This window comes from Gossypium arboreum, chromosome 13 (genome assembly GCF_025698485.1).
Source record: "Gossypium arboreum isolate Shixiya-1 chromosome 13, ASM2569848v2, whole genome shotgun sequence".
In the NCBI taxonomy this organism is placed as follows: Eukaryota; Viridiplantae; Streptophyta; class Magnoliopsida; order Malvales; family Malvaceae; genus Gossypium; species Gossypium arboreum.
Window position 1 is genome coordinate 60119772 of NC_069082.1, and position 17798 is coordinate 60137569.

Here is a 17798-nt window from a genome sequence, read left to right on the forward strand (position 1 = left end):
CGGTCAAACCACAATACCCCTACGGTACCAGCAGCAAAGTAAAACACCTCCATGCATCTACTAGCACTTGAACCTCAGACCTCAAGGAAAAACAACACGCCAGCTATCCCCTATACCAGTAGGCCCTTTTTGACATAAAATACCCACATTTATTTAAAAGCCTACTGCCTAGAGACAATGTTTATTCACATAAAAACAAAACTTTTGCATAAGCCAAGGTTTGAACCCAAAACTTCTTAGACTCTTCCTAGAACACTTAACCACTGAAGCAGACATGCATTTGTGTAACAGAAACATACAAAAATAAATACCTAGGATTTTAGGCCGTTATAGAGATTTTAATAGGTTCAACGGGCATAAATCTTGTGATATGGTAAAGTACTATTTATACGAACGAATTACTGTTATATGATTGAAAATAAAATGTTACAAATGATGTACATGATGTATGTGAAGTTGATATGATACAATGTATTGAGTATTTATATTGAGTTAATGGATGATTTCATGTATTTAGGTGACTAACTTGTGATGAATGTTTGTGTTTAGGAATTTGGTAATTGAATTGAATACACCTTCATTATTGCCTTGATTATGTATAAATGGTAAGTTTAATTCTAAATTATACGGGCTTACTAAGCTATAAAGCTTAGTCTGTTTCTTTTCCATGTTTTATAGAGGTTCGATAACTCGCTCATTTCGGTCAAGTCAGAGTTACACATCACACTATCCAATTGCCGATTGGTACTTTTGAACATGTGGTTATATATAAATATGGCATGTATAGGCTAGTTATAAAGATGTTAGTTATGGCTATTTAAGATTGTGATTTTGGTACATTTTGTGCTATAAGTCTAAGCCATATGATTTGGCTAAACTTGATATTATGTTTTGGTATGTTTTGGCAAGTAGTAAATCGAATGGAAATATGTAAATATGATTTATTATATGGGAGGCTTATGAATGGAAAATGTATGATATTAGTTAAGTATTTGAAAACTATGTGGAATTGGTATCATATGTGTATGAAATGTTATGGAATGGCTACCTTTTGGGTTGTAAAAATGTTGCAATTTATGCTTGTGCATATATGTGAAAATAGGCTGGCATAATGGCTTTGCGAATAGCCAATTTTTGTCTACACGGGCAGAGACATGGGCGTGTGTCTCAGTCGTGTGTGACACACGGTTATGTTACACAGCCGTGTGTCCCCTGGTGTTGGATTAAAATGAAGTTAGTATGCTCCACATGGTCTCAGAGACTGGCCGTGTAGTACAATTTAGTATAGATTTCAGTTTTCACATAGCCTGGCACATGGGCGTGTCTTCGGCCGTGTGATGCAAGTCAGTATGTATACCCTGTTTCCACATGGCCTAAGATATAGGTGTGTCTACTAGCTGTGTGAGGCACACAACCCGTTCCCACGGCCGTGTGACCCTTTAAATGTTAAAATTTTTCTAAGTTTCCAAAATTTTCATATGTTATCGGTTTAGTCCCGAACTACTTCTAACTCATGTTTGAGGCCTCATAGGATATTATACAGGATAAATTGATTAGAATTGGATGTTGATTGTATGACTAAATCGAATGTATGAAAATAATACAGTTATATGAGTTACTAGTCTAGTAATGCTCCATAACCCTATTTCAGCATTGAATACGAGTGAGGGGTGTTACATTTATTCGTATTAGAGCTACGACTTAGTCGATTCTAGGACTAACGTAGCGTATGTGAGTCTAGCTATACATGCCATATCTAAAATTGTAATAGTGTGATGACTCCTGACATTTTCAAATGTGTTTTTATATAGTAATAGATCCCAAATGAGCTGTAGTGGATGATGTAAAAAGAAAAGCGCCAGCTCTCACTCAAAGGACAACGCCTTCTAAATCTAGACCCGTGTCTAGTTGTCACGGGGGTGAGTTTAAAGAAGCCTTCTTTCAAATAATAAACGAGTGGTTCACATAGTACATTCGTACAAACTCGGCTATTCAGCAACCTCTAACCCCATCTATTCCCCAATCGATCCCTGTAATTCCTCAAGGTATGGATCCTTTGCGATTGAATAAACTACTTGTTGATAAGATACAAAAACACGAGGCTGAGGAATTCAGAGCCATTGTTAATGATAACCCTGAGAGAGCCGAGTTTTTGCTTGAGAACACAATTCGGGTATTTGATGAACTATCATGCACACTTGAAGAATGTTTAAAATGTGATGTATCACTGTTGAGAGACACTGCTTATCAGTGGTAGAATACCGTGATATTCGTAGTTTTGCGAGAAAGAGTTACATGGGAGTTTTTTAAAGTTGAATTCAAAAAGAAATGCATCAGCCAAAGGTTCATTGATCAGAAAAGAAAAGAATTTCTTGAATTGAAGTAGGGTCGTATGTCGGTAACAAAATATGAAAGAGAGTTTGTATGACTCAGTAACTATGCTCGTGAATGTGTTTCTTCTGAAGTTATAATGTGTAAAATATTCGAGGATGGATTGAATGAAAAATCAGACTATTAGTTGGAATTCTTGAGCTGAAAGAGTTTGTTGTTCTATTTGATAGAGCTTGTAAAGCAGAAGAGCTTTGCAAAAAGAAAAAAATCTGATTCTAAGGCTAGAGATTTAGAAAGAGATTTGTGGGCAAATCATATTAGTCAGCCTCAAAGAAATCTAGAGAATATCATTCTCATTCTATTGCTTCCACGGGGATTTCTATCAGAGATAGAGATGCAAGACATTTCAGCTCTAAACATCAGACGACATCTGTTGCCAATGTGGGTAGTGTTATAAATGCTGGACTTGAATGTAAGCTCTACAATAAGTGACATTATGGTGGATGTAGATGTAACACCCCTAACCCATAACCGTCGCAGGTATAGGTTAAGAGGCATTACTAAACTCATAACACAACCCAGAATAATTGAATATCAAATATTATCTCATTGCAGTAAATATCATTCATTCACATTCATTAAGATCGTAAAAGCGGGTATACAATACTTAAAAATGCGTTTGGGACCAAATCGACAACATATGAAAGTTTCAGAACTTTTAAAATTTTTCAACTTTTAAAAGGTCACACACCCGTGTGAACAGGTTGTGTGCCTCACACGGCCTAGACACACCCGTGTGCCTCACATGGCCTAGACAAGCCCGTGTGCCTCACACGGCCTAGACAAGCCCGTGTGCCTTACACGGCCTAGACACGCCCGTGTGTCAAAGCCGTGGCAAAACAGGGCATAGCTACTGACTTGCCCACACGGCTAGACCACACGCCAGTATGTCTAGCCTGTGTGCTATGCATACGCCCATGTCCAGCCATGCCAAAAATAAGGGGTATTCTATTTGTGACATCAGCATACCAATTAAGATCACACAGCCAGACCACATGCCCGTGTGTCTTGGCCGTGTTCGAGCCTGACTTACAGTTGTAGGGTACCCTAGGGAACACACGACCGTGCAACATGGCCGTGTGTCGCACAAGGTTGAGACACACGCCCGTGTCTCTGCCCATGTGGATGAAAATAGGCCATTTAAATTGCCAATTTAGTCATCCTACAAGCAAAGGAAACTAACATATTTATATCAACATTTCAGCCAAATTCAACACCAAAACATAACCCTTTTCATATCATATAATAGTCACCAAAATTCATACTCATAAACCTTACCAATTCATACCAAACATAAGGTAATATCATACCAAAGCATTTCCTTCCATACATCATTCAATCTCAAGTTAATCTTACCAAGACTTACCAACTAAAATATACCACAATTTCATATTACCATCACATACCATGAACCTTTCTCAACCATGAGCTCAAGCACAAATTAGCCAAGTCACATGGCTAAGCATATACATCACAAAAAATACTTCTCACACTACTAGCCTATACATGCCATACTTCATAAAAATGCATTTTCAAAAGTACCAAAAAGAGGTTCGATAGTGTGGTGACGATCCTGGATGATCCCCGAGCTTGCAGTAGCCTCAATATCTATAAAACAATGTAAACACACACAAAGTAAGCTTTCAAAAGCTTAGTAAGCTCGTACCAAAACATCAACAATATAAAATATGAAACATCAATACATAAGTAATTATAATTTCTCAATTCATCGATCAAGTCCATGCAAACAAAAACTATATGTTTATACAAATTCAATAACTTTTTGTACATTTTACTGCCTACCACATAGGTATTATACTTACCGGAACATTATCATGTTCATTCGTTTACAATCTCACCTCTTGTTCGAATGCTTTAAGACTTTCCAATGATCACCAATGACTTAATTATCTGCACACTTAGTGCGTAAATATTAACCGAAGCTAGAACGATTCCGCACACTTAGTTCCATATCAACTAACTGAAGCTAAGTCGGTCTCGCACACTTAGTGCCTTTAGCAGCCGAAGCTAATTTAAATCGCACACTTAGTGCCAAATACTTTCGATTCATCATCATATACATCCAATTCAATTATATAAAATCCATGTATAATAAAGGCATCAAAACCTACTTAACATCATATTTTAAGTAAGAACTTACCTCGTACTCGGAATTTGTTAACTCAGACTGTTTATTCTACAATCTTCGATTTCCCTCGGTCTAAGTCAGAATTCCTCTTTTCTTGATCTATATGTATTCAAAATTAACCATTTTATTCACCAAATCATTCAAAACAATCCACTTACACACAATTAGGGCACTTTGCAAAATAGCCCTCACATTTTCATATTTCGACCCTTTAGTCCCTAATTCACAAAATCACAAAATACACAATTGCTTGTACACAAGCTTAGCCAAATTTTCATAACTCTCATAGAAGTCCATACATTTCATTTATTTCACATTTTAGTCCCTCAAAATTACATTTTTTTACAATTTAGCCCATATTACTCAATTTCATCAAAAATTCAAAGACAACCCATTTAAACCCAGCAAGCTTCCATAATTCATCAACAAACATCATAAAACTCATAATTTCATCAATGGCGCATTTCAAAATCATCACCAAAATTAGAAATTGAAGCATGGTTACAATAGTATGCGAAGCAACGGTTACAAAAACATAGAAATTATCAAAAAACCAAACAAAACTCATACCTTATTCAAGATTTAACCTAGCCGAACCCTAAAACTCTTTTTATTTTCTTTTTCTTTCCAATTTCGGTTGATGAACATAAAGAAATAAAATTAAATTTGATTGATTTTCTTTTAATTAATATGACTTTAATACTAGTTTCCTATTTTTCCCTTTTATAAACAATTATAAAACCATTTAATGGATGATTATTTTAGTCCATTAACATTCCTAATGCACAAATAACAACATAAGGACCCTTTCTTTAGAAACCCAACTCAATTAGGCACTTTAACATCTAGCACACAGCTTTTACATTTTACGCGATTAGGTCATTTTTACAAATTAAGCACATAAACAGTTAAATTTTCACACGAGACTTTCACACATGTCAATTCACTCATAATAGACACGAAAAATAATATTAAAATATTTTTCTGACTCGGATATGTGGTCCCGAACCACTATTCCGACTAGGGTCAAATTTGGACTGTTACAATTCTCCCCTTTAGGGATTTTCGTCCTCGAAAATCTTACCGTTAAACAGATTTGAATATTGCTATCGCATAGTATCTTCAGGCTCCCACATGGCCTCTTCAACACCATGTTTATGCCACATCACTTTAACTAACGGAATTTTATTATTTCGTAACTCTTTAACCTCTCGAGCTAAGATTCGGATCGGCTTTTCTTCGTAAGTTATATCAGACTGAATTTCGATCTCAGACGGAGGAATTACATGTGAAGGGTCAAATCTATATCATCGAAGCACCGATACATGAAACACATTGTGAATCTTTTCTAACTCTGGTGGTAGTAACAATCTATATGCTACCGGTCCAATACGTTCGATAATATCATACGGCCCGATGAACCTCAGACTCAATTTGGCTTTTCTACCAAGCCGAAGCACTTTCTTCCACGGAGACACTTTCAAAAAAACTTTATCGTCAATCTCAAACTCAATGTTTTTTCTTTTCAAATCTGCATATGATTTCTGATGTTCGGAAGCTGCTTTCAAACTACTTCCGATCACTTTTACTTTCTGTTCAGTTTCTTTTATCAAATGAACCCCGTGAATCTTATTTTCACTGAGCTCAGTCCAATATAAAGGTGTACAACATTTGCGACCATATAAAGCTTCGTATGGTGCCATTTTAATGCTTGACTGAAAACTGTTATTATAAGTGAATTCCAATTAAGGTAGATATTGTTTCCATGTACCTTTAAAACTCAAGAATGCAACATCTCAACATATCCTCTAGTATCTGAATAATCCGTTCAGATTGACCATATATTTGCGGATGAAAAGCAGTACAAAAGTGCAATTTAGTACCCAGAGCATCTTGCAACTTCTTCCAGAGTCACGATGTAAATCTTGGGTCTCTATTTGACACTATCGACAATGGCACACCATGCAATCACAATATCAGAAATGTATAACTCAGCTAATTTATCAAGTGAGTAATCAAATCGAATCGGAATAAAATGAGCTGATTTTGTCAAACTATCAACTACAACCCAAATTGCGTCTTTCTTTCTCAGAGACAAGGGCAAACCCAAAACAAAATCCATGGTTACTTGTTCCCATTTCCACTCCGGAACCATAACCGGTTGTACTAAACCAGATGGCACCTGATGTTCAACTTTAACTTGCTGACAGATCAAACATTTAGAAACAAAATCAGAGATATCTCTTTTCATTCCAGACCACCAATAATGTTGTTTCAAATCATTATACATTTTCGTACTACTTGGATGCACAGATAAATGACTACTGTGAGCTTCACTCAGAATCATTTGAATTAACTCTGGATTCTCGGAATACAAATTCGATCTTGAAATCTCAAGAAATCATCTTTATCGACTCTGAATTCTGAATCAGACTATACATCACATTGAGCTCGTTTAGTTAAAATCTCATTATCAATCTTCTAAGCTTCAATAATCTATGTAAGAACAAAGGTCTCACTTTTAATTCATCTAAAACTGAACCATCATCAGACAGAACTAAATGAACATTCATCGTACGCAAAGGAAATAACGGTTTTCGACTCAAAGCATCAGCAACAACATTTGCTTTTCCTGGGTGATAATCAATCACAAGTTCATAGTCTTTTAGCAGTTCTAACCATCTTCTCTATCGGAGATTTAAGTCTTTCTGAGTCATCAAATTCTTCAAACTCTTATGATCTGAATACACATGACATTTCTCACCGAACAAGTAAGGACGCCAAATCTTTAGAGTAAACACAATCGCAGCTAACTCAAGAACGTACGTTGGATAGTTCTTTTCGTACGGCTTCAACTGTCTCAAAGCATAAGCAATAACTTTTCCTTCTTGCATTAGAATACATCCTAGACCAATCAACGAAGCATCGCTATAAATTACAAATTCTTTACCCGATTCAGGTTGTACTTGTGACAGCCCTAATATGACCCTAGTCGGGAAGTGGTTTCGGGACCACAAAACCGAGTCATAAAAATAATTAGCTGTCATGTTTGATGCTTACTATATGTATATATGCATGTGTGAAAATTTCATAATTGAATTTTGCTAATTGTAGGTGAAATTTAGTAAATAGGACTTATGTGAGAAAATTTAAAAATGTGCTAGGCAAATGCAAAGTGGCCTATTAATGCATGTTAGGAAAATGAGGGGTTTGCATGTCAAATTGCCCAAAATTGAGCTAGTGGCCGGCCATGCTATGGGTGGAAACATGTTGTAAACATGTTGTGTTAGTGTGTTATGTTAGAAAGAATAAAAAAAAGGGGTTAGTATTAAAGTAATGCAGAGGGAGGAGTGATGAAAAAAGAAAATTGTCTCATCCATGTTCCCCCCCCTTGCCGTCTATCCTTTTTCATTCTTCTTGACCGAAATTCAAAAGGAAAGAAAGGAGGAAATGTTGAAGAGATTCGGCCATGCTTGTAGCTAGGTTAAGGTAAGTTTGATGTTGTTCCATGAGATTCATGCATATTTTTGATGTTAGTTTGAGTTCTACCTAACCCATGGTTTAAATCTTGCTATGTGATGAAGATGATACTCGGCCATGGGTGTTGTTTTATTGGTTGGTTTTTGTTTCATGCTAAATCTAGATGAACAATGGGGGTTGTCATTTAGGTTAAGATCAAAGAAATTAATCTTGTTAAAACTTTGAACTAATAATGCCCATATGTGTGATAGCCGAACATAGACTTTGTTTAAAGTCTTGGTCAAAGGCCGGTTAAGTGTTTTGGAAATGATTAAGCTAGGTGTTTAATCTTTTTGGTTCGGCATAGTACATAAAATGTTGCTAGATGGAGAAAAATTCGGCCAGCAAGAGGTGTGCTAAGGCCGAATATAATTTTGTATATTAATGAGTAATGCATGTGTTGAATTGATGGAATGGAGAGGATGCTTTAATAGTGCCTATATGTGTATTAGCCAAGTTTTGAACTTGAAACAAAATGGTATTTGGTCAATACAAGTGACCATACTTGTAGAATGTATTAAGTATGCAATCGGCCTCAACATAGACATGCATGTTTGGCCACACGAATGAATGCATAGATTGATGTTGTACATTCGGCTATAGGTAAGCATAACGATGATCCTATCTTGACTTAGACAATCGGCTCAAGGAGAATTTGTTAAGTGCTTAGTTAATTGATATTAGGTCAATGATGTGTGTATTCGGTCATAAAAGTGCACATGAGGAAATGTTAGATTAATTGTATTAAATTGCTCAATGTGATTAAAAATGCGTATGACCATTTTGTATTTGAGCTAAAGGTGGCCATATGACCTATCAAACTCCTTGTCATATTTGGCCATAAGCTAGCATAATGAGACTTTAATAAGTTAAATTTGTTTGAATTAGCTCAAGAGCTTAGAGGACCACAGTTTGATAAGGGAAGGGAAAAAGTGATCGAATAGCCGCCGAAATCGTTCGACCACATCCGAGGTAAGTTTTAAGTGATTAAATGTTGAGTAAATTCAATCATAATAGGACATAATGAGTTGATTTAATAAGATATGATGTGGCCATGATATGTCTTAAACTCAAATGGTAAGTTCATAAGTGTTTGGACTTGGAAATTTAAGAGGAAATTGTAATAATTTGCTTTGGACAGCAGCAGTAACGTGATTTTAGAAAATCACTATAAATTGTTGGTGTGGAATTATAGGCTGAATAAAATATGTAATCAAAGATTAGTTAGTCTAGTTTCTTATAAAAGAGACCATGTAAGCAAAGAAATTTCCTATAAAGAGATATTTAAAGTTGTGTGGAAAGGTCGAATGACTCAAATCCCTGTTCTGTTTTTAGAAAATCATTATAATTTGTACAAAATGGTTATAAGATAAAATTTATATTCTTAGACTCCTTAATGAGTCTAGTTTCAAATTAAATCAAATAGAACACATTTTGAATTCTGTACAATGAAAAATTTGATTCGTAGTGAAGAGTGGTCAAATTAGTCAAACAGTGAAACAGGGGAAAAATTTAAGAAAAATCTGGTATTGATTGGCCAAACCTAAAATTTCGGAAATTTTATGGATGAAAGATATACAAGTCTATATTCAGGGAAAATTTACGGCAAGTGATTTGGAATTTTGTAGCTCCAGTTATAAATAATTTAGTGACTATTGCTCAGGAAAACAGCTCGTAGTGAATATGTGATTTTGTTGTAAACATGGATAAAACTTGTTTTAGTTGCTCATAAACTATTGATTAAACCCATACATGAATTCTAAATCGTGATATTGTAAAACGATATATGAGTGTTAGACGGATCTTTGATATTAAAATTTGTGAAATTTTAAGTTTATGAGTATTCGATTATGAAATGATAGTATGGCGTGAAATTGAATTATTCACTGAAAATGATTGATGTAGATTCGTCTAAGACAAAGTGCATACATGATAGTATATGTGGTATGTGAAGTATATTTGGATAATTGTGATGTGAATACATGAAAATTTATATTTTGATTTAGGATTTTATGTGATGAATGTGAATGTGTATATATGAGATAAGGCCGAATGGCCAATGTGATGAATGTGAACATGCATATATGTGATAAGGCCGAATGGCCAATGTGATGAATGTGAGCATGCATATGTATGATAAGGCCGAATGGCCAATGTGGTGAATATGAGATATGTATATGTGGTAAAGCCGAATGGCTAATGTGAAATATGTATGAGATATGTGTATGTGGTAAAGCCGAATGGCTAATGTGAGATATGTATGAGATATGCATATGTGGTAAAGCTGAATGGTCAATGTGAAATATATATATGAGATATGTATATGTGGTAAAGCCGAATGGCTCGTGTGAAATATGTAGGCGATGTGCGTATATTGTGGCTGAACGACCAATGTGAAAGGTGTGTATTATTAGATATTTGATGAGGCAAATGAATTACAAATATGACAGTCGATGTGAATGTTGTAACATGTGATTAAATGTACATGAAACTTGGAAATATATTCCGGGTAAGACCCGATGACTACGTGTAGAGATTATGTCCGGGTAAGACCCGATGACTACGTGTGGAGATTATGTCCGGGTAAGACCCGATGACTACGTGTGGAGATTTTGTCCGGGTAAGACCCGATGACTACGTGTGGAGATTTTGTTCGGGTAAGACCCGATAACTTCGTGTGGAGACTTCGCCTGAGCTAAAGGTCTCGCCGATAATCTGAGTAGAGGTTAAAGCTATAAGACTTTGTAATAAGAATTGCTTATAAATATATTCAATGCGAAAGGTTAAACATGTATGTGCTCCAAGTTTATATGTGAGCTTGATTTGAACTAAATCATAAGGTAGTTATGTGATGCATACGAGAGCAATCTATGAGACTATTCCTATGATTATGTGACATCGGATCAGTGTGGGAGGTTATGTGAAATCATACAATATATTTATGTCACATGAGCTCACTTTTATGTGAAAGTTTAACTGCCTATTGTATATGATGAGTTGTGCATATTCGGTAAAGGGATGGTATGCAGAAGGAAGAGTGAAATAAAATATCTGAACAACTATGTTATAATTTGATTGTTATCTGTTGACACTGCTTAAAACTTACTAAGCATTGTAATGCTTATTCTGCTTACTCTGTTTCCTCTGTTTTATAGATCTCATTTGCGGTTACTGGCTCGGGATCGTCAACAACTAGTCACACTATCACTATCCACCGCTTGTTCTTCTGTTATGTTTAGAATTATTTTATGGCATGTATAGAATAGACTAGTGGCGGAAGAATATTTTTGGTTAATGTATATAAGCCATGCAAAGATGGCATCTTTTGAATGTTTACTTAGTGAAGTTTAAATTTTACCTCTGGTTGTGCTTAGTACTTATTTAAATGAACAATCTTTATTTCAAGAAAAAGTTCAAAATTTTACTGTTCTGACATGAGTTACAAGTTCGATAATGCCCCTTACCTATTCTGGTGACGGTTACAGGATAGGGGTGTTACAGTACTAATACCGGAGCTTCAGCCAACAAAGTCTTCAACTAATCAAAACTGTTCTGACATTTTTTAAACTATTCAAACTTTACATCTTTCTGTAGCAGTTTTGTCAACGGATTCGTAATCATCGAAAAACCATTCATGAATCTTCTATAGTAACTAGTAAGTCCCAGAACACTACAGACTTCAGATATATTCCTCGGAGGTTTCCAATCCAAAATAGCTAAAATTTTTCTCGGATCAACTCGAATACTAGAGACTAATACAATATGACCCAGAAAACCAACTTCTCGTAACCAGAACTCACATTTACTGAACTTCGCATACATTCGTTTATCTCGCAGAGTCTGTAACACTATTCTCAAATGCTAGGCATGTTAGGATTCATCACGTGAATAAATCAGTATGTCATCAAAAATACTACAACAAATTGCTCTAAATACGGTCTGAAAATTCTATTCATCAAATCCATAAAGATAGCAGGTGCGTTAGTTAATCCGAAAGGCATAACTAAGAATTTATAGAGGCCGTACCTTGTTCTGGAAGCAGTCTTCGAAATATCTGAGTCTTTCACTAGTAGCTAATAATAGCCTGATCTTAAATCTATTTTCAAAAACACAGTAGCTTCTCTCAACTGATCAAACAAATCATCAATTCGGGGTAGGGGATACTTATTCTTGACAGTCACCTTGTTCAACTGATGATAATCTATACAGATTCTCATCGAGCAGTCTTTCTTTTTCACAAATAGAACTGGAGCACCCCAAGGTGAGAAACTCGGTCTAACAAACCCTCGATCGGCAACTCTTGCAACTGAGACTTTAATTCTTTTAGTTCGGTTGGAGTCATTCGGTATCGAGCTATCAAAATCGGAGTAGTACAAGGTACCAATTCTATGACAAATTCTACCTCTCTAACTGGAGGTAATCTCGTAAGTTCTTCAGGAAACACATCAGGGAACTCACAGACAACAGGTACAGATTCAACTTTCTTTTCTAACACTCTTGAATCAATCACATATGTAAAATAAGCTTCACAACCCTTTCTCACAATACTTAAAGCTTTCATCGAAGATATTACAGCAGGCAATCCATTCAAATCACTAGATTCAATTCTGACTGTTTCATCATTCTTTCATCTCAGATCAAGAATTTTTCGTTTGCAGTTCACCACAGCATCATGCAAAGTTAACCAATCCATACCCAGAATTATATCAAACTCATCGAAAGGCAATAACATCAAATCAGTCGGAAAACAATTATCTCGAAACATTAAGCACTACAAGAAAATAGGGCTTTAGCGGCGTTTTATCAAAAAACACTGCAAAAATTGTAAAACACAGAGCAATAGACGCTAAAAATAGAGCAATAGCACCACTAAAAACCAGAGCATTACGGCGCTTTCGGTAAAACACCGCTAAAAACCAGACATTAGCGGTGCTTTCTGTAAAACGCTGCTAAAAACCAGAGAATTAGCTGGGCTTTATGTAAAGCACCACTAAAAGCCAGAGCATTAGCGGCGCTTTCGGTAAAACGCCACTAAAAGCCAAAGCATTAGCGGCGCTTTCGATAAAACGCCGCTAAAAACCGGAGCATTAACGGTGCTTTCAGTAAAACGCCGCTAAAAGTCATATAACCCCTAAAACCCTAAACCTCAAAAAATCTTAAACACTAATCTATAACCCTAAAACACTAAACCCCTAAACCTTAAAAAACCCTAAACACTAAACTATAACCTTTAAAACCCTAAACCCCAAAAAACATCATATGGATGTTGATGTGTATATACATAAATATTAATGTAAAAGCTTATGTTCATAATAAATTATGGAAGCAATACTTAATATTGATTAAATTTATTTTTGGGTTTAGGGTTTAATATTTAAGGTTTAAGGTCTATGATTTAGGGTTCTACGGTTTAAGTTTAATGGCCATGGGTATATAGTATGCTAATCTCAAGTGAATCATATTCAATAATTAAATCCTAAACCCTATAATTAATTATTGTTATCGATAATAGATATTTTGATTTTGATAAAAATATGTTTTATATATTAATAAGGTGTTATGCAATGGTTTAGTGTGCAATTATTGTTATATTAATAAGATGTTATACAATGGTGTTATATATTAAAAATATTTCTTCAAAATCCAAAATCCCTGGTTATCCTACAAGCAAAGGAAACTAACATATTTATATCAACATTTCAACCAAATTCAGCACCAAAACATAACCCTTTTCATATCATATAATAGTCACCAAAATTCATACCCATAAACCTTACCAATTCATACCAAACATAAGGTAATATCGTACCAAAGCATTTCCTTCCATACATCATTCAATCTCAAGTTAATCTTACCAAGACTTACCAACTAAAACATACCACAATTTCATATTATCATCACATGCCATGAACCATTATCAACCATGAGTTCAAGCACAAATTAGCCAAGTCACATGGCTAAGCATATACATCACAAAACATACTTCACACACTACTAGCCTATACATGCCATACTTCATAAATATGCATTTTCAAAAGTACCAAAATGAGGTTCGATAGTGTGGTGACTATCCTGGACAATCCCTGAGCTCCCAGTAGCTTCGATATCTATAAAACAATGTAAAACACACAAAGTAAGCTTTCAAAAGCTTAGTAAGCTCGTACCAAAACATCAACAATATAAAATATGAAACATCAATACATAAGTAATTATAATTTCTCAATTTATCCATTAAGCCCATGCTAACAAAAACTATATGTGTATAGAAATTCCATAAACTTTTATACATTTTACCACCTACCACATAGGTATTATACTTATCGAAACATTATCATGTTCATTCATTTCAATCTCACCTCTTGTTCGAATACTTTAAGACTTTTCGATGATCACCAACGATTTAATTATCTGTTCACTTACTGTAACACCCCAAACCCGACCCAGACATTATGGCCAAGTCTGGTGTGTCACATTGAAGTGTTTTTCGAAAACCATGTTTTCATTGAAAACCCTTCTTGATGTTTAGAAACTTTTACCGTTTAAACTTGTAAACCTTTGTAGTGGCAGAAACATTTTATTTTAAAAATAGTTAAGTATCGAAAAATCAAACCTTCTTTGTTATGGCTTAAAGTGAATAGATACTATGCACCAGGTAGGATTCAAGAAAAGAGGAGGTGAGTCAATTAGACTGCTTAAGTATCTAGCTCTTCCATGATCCAATCCTAGACATGCACACATCCATTGCCACACTTTAAGCTTATTACTTGTCCACGAACAACAAATTAAGTTTAAGTCTATTTAAAATATTTATTTCCTTTGAAAACATTTACGTTGCGAAAGCTTTGCTCGGTTATCGTGATATTTTGAAAGTAAGTAACTTTTATAAAACGTGCCCTAGGGCTATCCAATTTTAAAGAATCAATTTAAGTGATGTGAATCTCAAGTTGAAAACGATTTAAGTAATTTAAAAACCCAAAATAAAAATAATAGAGCGGCCTTATTACAACTTTAACCAAAATAGAAATAATCAAAAATAATTGCGAAATTTAAAAGGAAGCTAATTGAAACTTTATTTAAAAACCAGAAATTTAATCTTCGTGGCCACTCCGAATCCCCCCCAGCTCCAAGTCCACCAACTAGGGCTCACCTGCAAGGATGGAAGAGAAAGGGGGTGAGTTTGGGAAACTCAGTGTGTAAATTAACCCAACCATAGTCCAGATCAGTTCAAACCACAGAAATAGATTAAGTTGGGCCTTAACCCTATACAGAATTCAGAATAAAGCCCATAGGGCCATAACAGAAACAGAACAGACATATTCGTGTATGCAAGCCCAACCCAGCCTATAACCAACCGCTACACTCCACCCGTACCAGCCTTCCACTCCATGTGGGGTATATCTCAACCCACCCAACCCTACACTCTACAATTGCAGCATAGCTGCTCAGATATCAGTAAGTTGAGGCAAAGCCTCCAGTACGTGGTCAAGCCACTTTCAGTACTTCCTCCATCAATAACCCAGTCCCATGCATTAGATGATAATAATAACATGGCATGTAGTAAATAGTAACAGTCACACATGCATTTCAGTCATAATTAACCCTAGGGGTAAAATGGTCATTTTGCACCTAGGGGTATAATGGTAATTTTCCATATTTAGGGGTATTCTAGTAATTTATCTATTTTAGGGTTTTCATGCATATTTTCACCATTCACGTACTAACAGAAACACTTACCGAGTGCTCTTACCGAATTGGGCCCATTGGCCCATTATCCCAATTTTGGCCCATTAAGCCCAAAAATATCGAAATGTACGAAATCACGCATATTGTAGTCTTATCACTTTAGATTACCGTATATGTTTATCTGCCTATCTTACGAGCATTCGGACACTCGCAAGTTCACCAAAAATACCGGCTTTTCGGCATTTCGGCTTTTCGGCTTTTACCGATCTAGTCTATGAGAGGATGTCAGTTACACACCTAATTTAGAACAGTACGTTGGCGAGATCCTCACATGGCCTACAATTGGATTACTAACACGTCAATCTAAATATTGAAAATAAACTAAGTATTTAGCCTCTTACCATATTCGGCCAACACAGCCTTGGATCCCAGAGTTCTTTACTTTTGCTGAAATATGGGTTAGATCTGATGAGCCAACCGAATTAGTCTTCAAGCCTTTTGCTATACGTCCCTTTTTCCACACTAACGCTTACACAACCAAATAGAAAGAGGCACAAAACCCTTAGGCCAAAATGCTAGGCACCCATAAGGGTTTCGGCTTTTCTTAACTCCTAAAATAAAGAAATAGTTTCGAAAACTTACCGCCGATTCCTTTAGCCAACGATTCCACTTTAGTTCTTATTCGATTATGATATAGGTCTAACCTTCAAACCCTAGCATAAGTCAGTCCTTTTCTGGTCTAAAGATTAGGCTATGCCCCTAAACTATGGGGTTTTCGGCTTTTTGAAACAGTGAAGAAGATGAGATATAAGAGTTTTGTAGTGGCTTTGTCGTCAGAACTTTAGGCTTTAGAAGAAGAAAGAATCGGCCACAAGATGGAGAAGAATCAGAGGGTTTGGCTAGGAGAAATCGACACAGAAGAAATATAGGCTTTCGGGATTTTGGCTTTTGTGTATAAAGCTTAGGAACAAATGATTAGAAAGTGGAGATGAGTCAAATAGTACAAGGATTCGGCTATAGAGGAAAAGAAGAAGAGAAAGTAGATGAAGAGAAAAGAAAAGAAACGAAAAGAAGGAAAAGAATAAGAAAAAAAACTGAATCCTAAAGGCCAAAATATACGGCACTTATTAGCTATGGCCGAGTGAGTGTATTTCGGCATAGGAATTCTTCCTAAATTCCAATTCCCCGAATTGCTCCTTGATTTTTGGCCATCTTCAATGTCTGAATTCCATTCAAACTCTTGACTGATCAGCCCACTGTTTGCACCGCCTCAGCATGCTACCAAGAGTCCTGATCAGACCCCAACTCCTTCCCCACGCATGCAGCAAAAAACCCAACCTTGCGTGCGCGAGATGAAGCTCGAACCCCAGACCTCCGTCTGCCTTGCGCCCTTGCACCTTCGCCCGAGCTACTGGCCACTGCACCATGCTTTCTACTTTACTAATATATGGTTACAATTAATTATAAATCTTACCTGCTGAAGCTTTGGCCCGCTTAAAAATTAAAGGGGAATTTTGCCTTCCACGCAACTCGAACCTAGGCACTATACTACACTCCCAGCGCCTCTGCCACTGGATCGAGCTTCCCTTTGTGTTACCTTTTAACCCCAACTATATATAAGGCTTCCCTGCGTCGTTCCCTGATATAAAGAAAAAAATAAAACACTTTTGTACATGCTGGGAGTCGAACCTCAGCTCTCCTTCCCACTACCTAGCATGCTAAACACTAGGCCAGGTACACTTCTTCAGGCCCAGTCTTGCCCAATTTATTTTATAAGCCTTATGCCCAAATTCCCTCTATGAGGCAAAAATTAAAACAATATTTTCCTAGAGTTTAAACACCAAAACAACAATATTTTTATAAATATATCTAATAATAAAATTTCAAATATCAATAATACGAGAAGTAATAATAATAATTTTCATAAAATTTTTCAAACATACATACAATAATATTTTTCTAATAATAATAATTTTATCTCATAATACTAATTAAAATTTCATAAAATTTAAAATATTCGTAATAATAAATACAGTAAAAATTTTCTAGTAGTAAT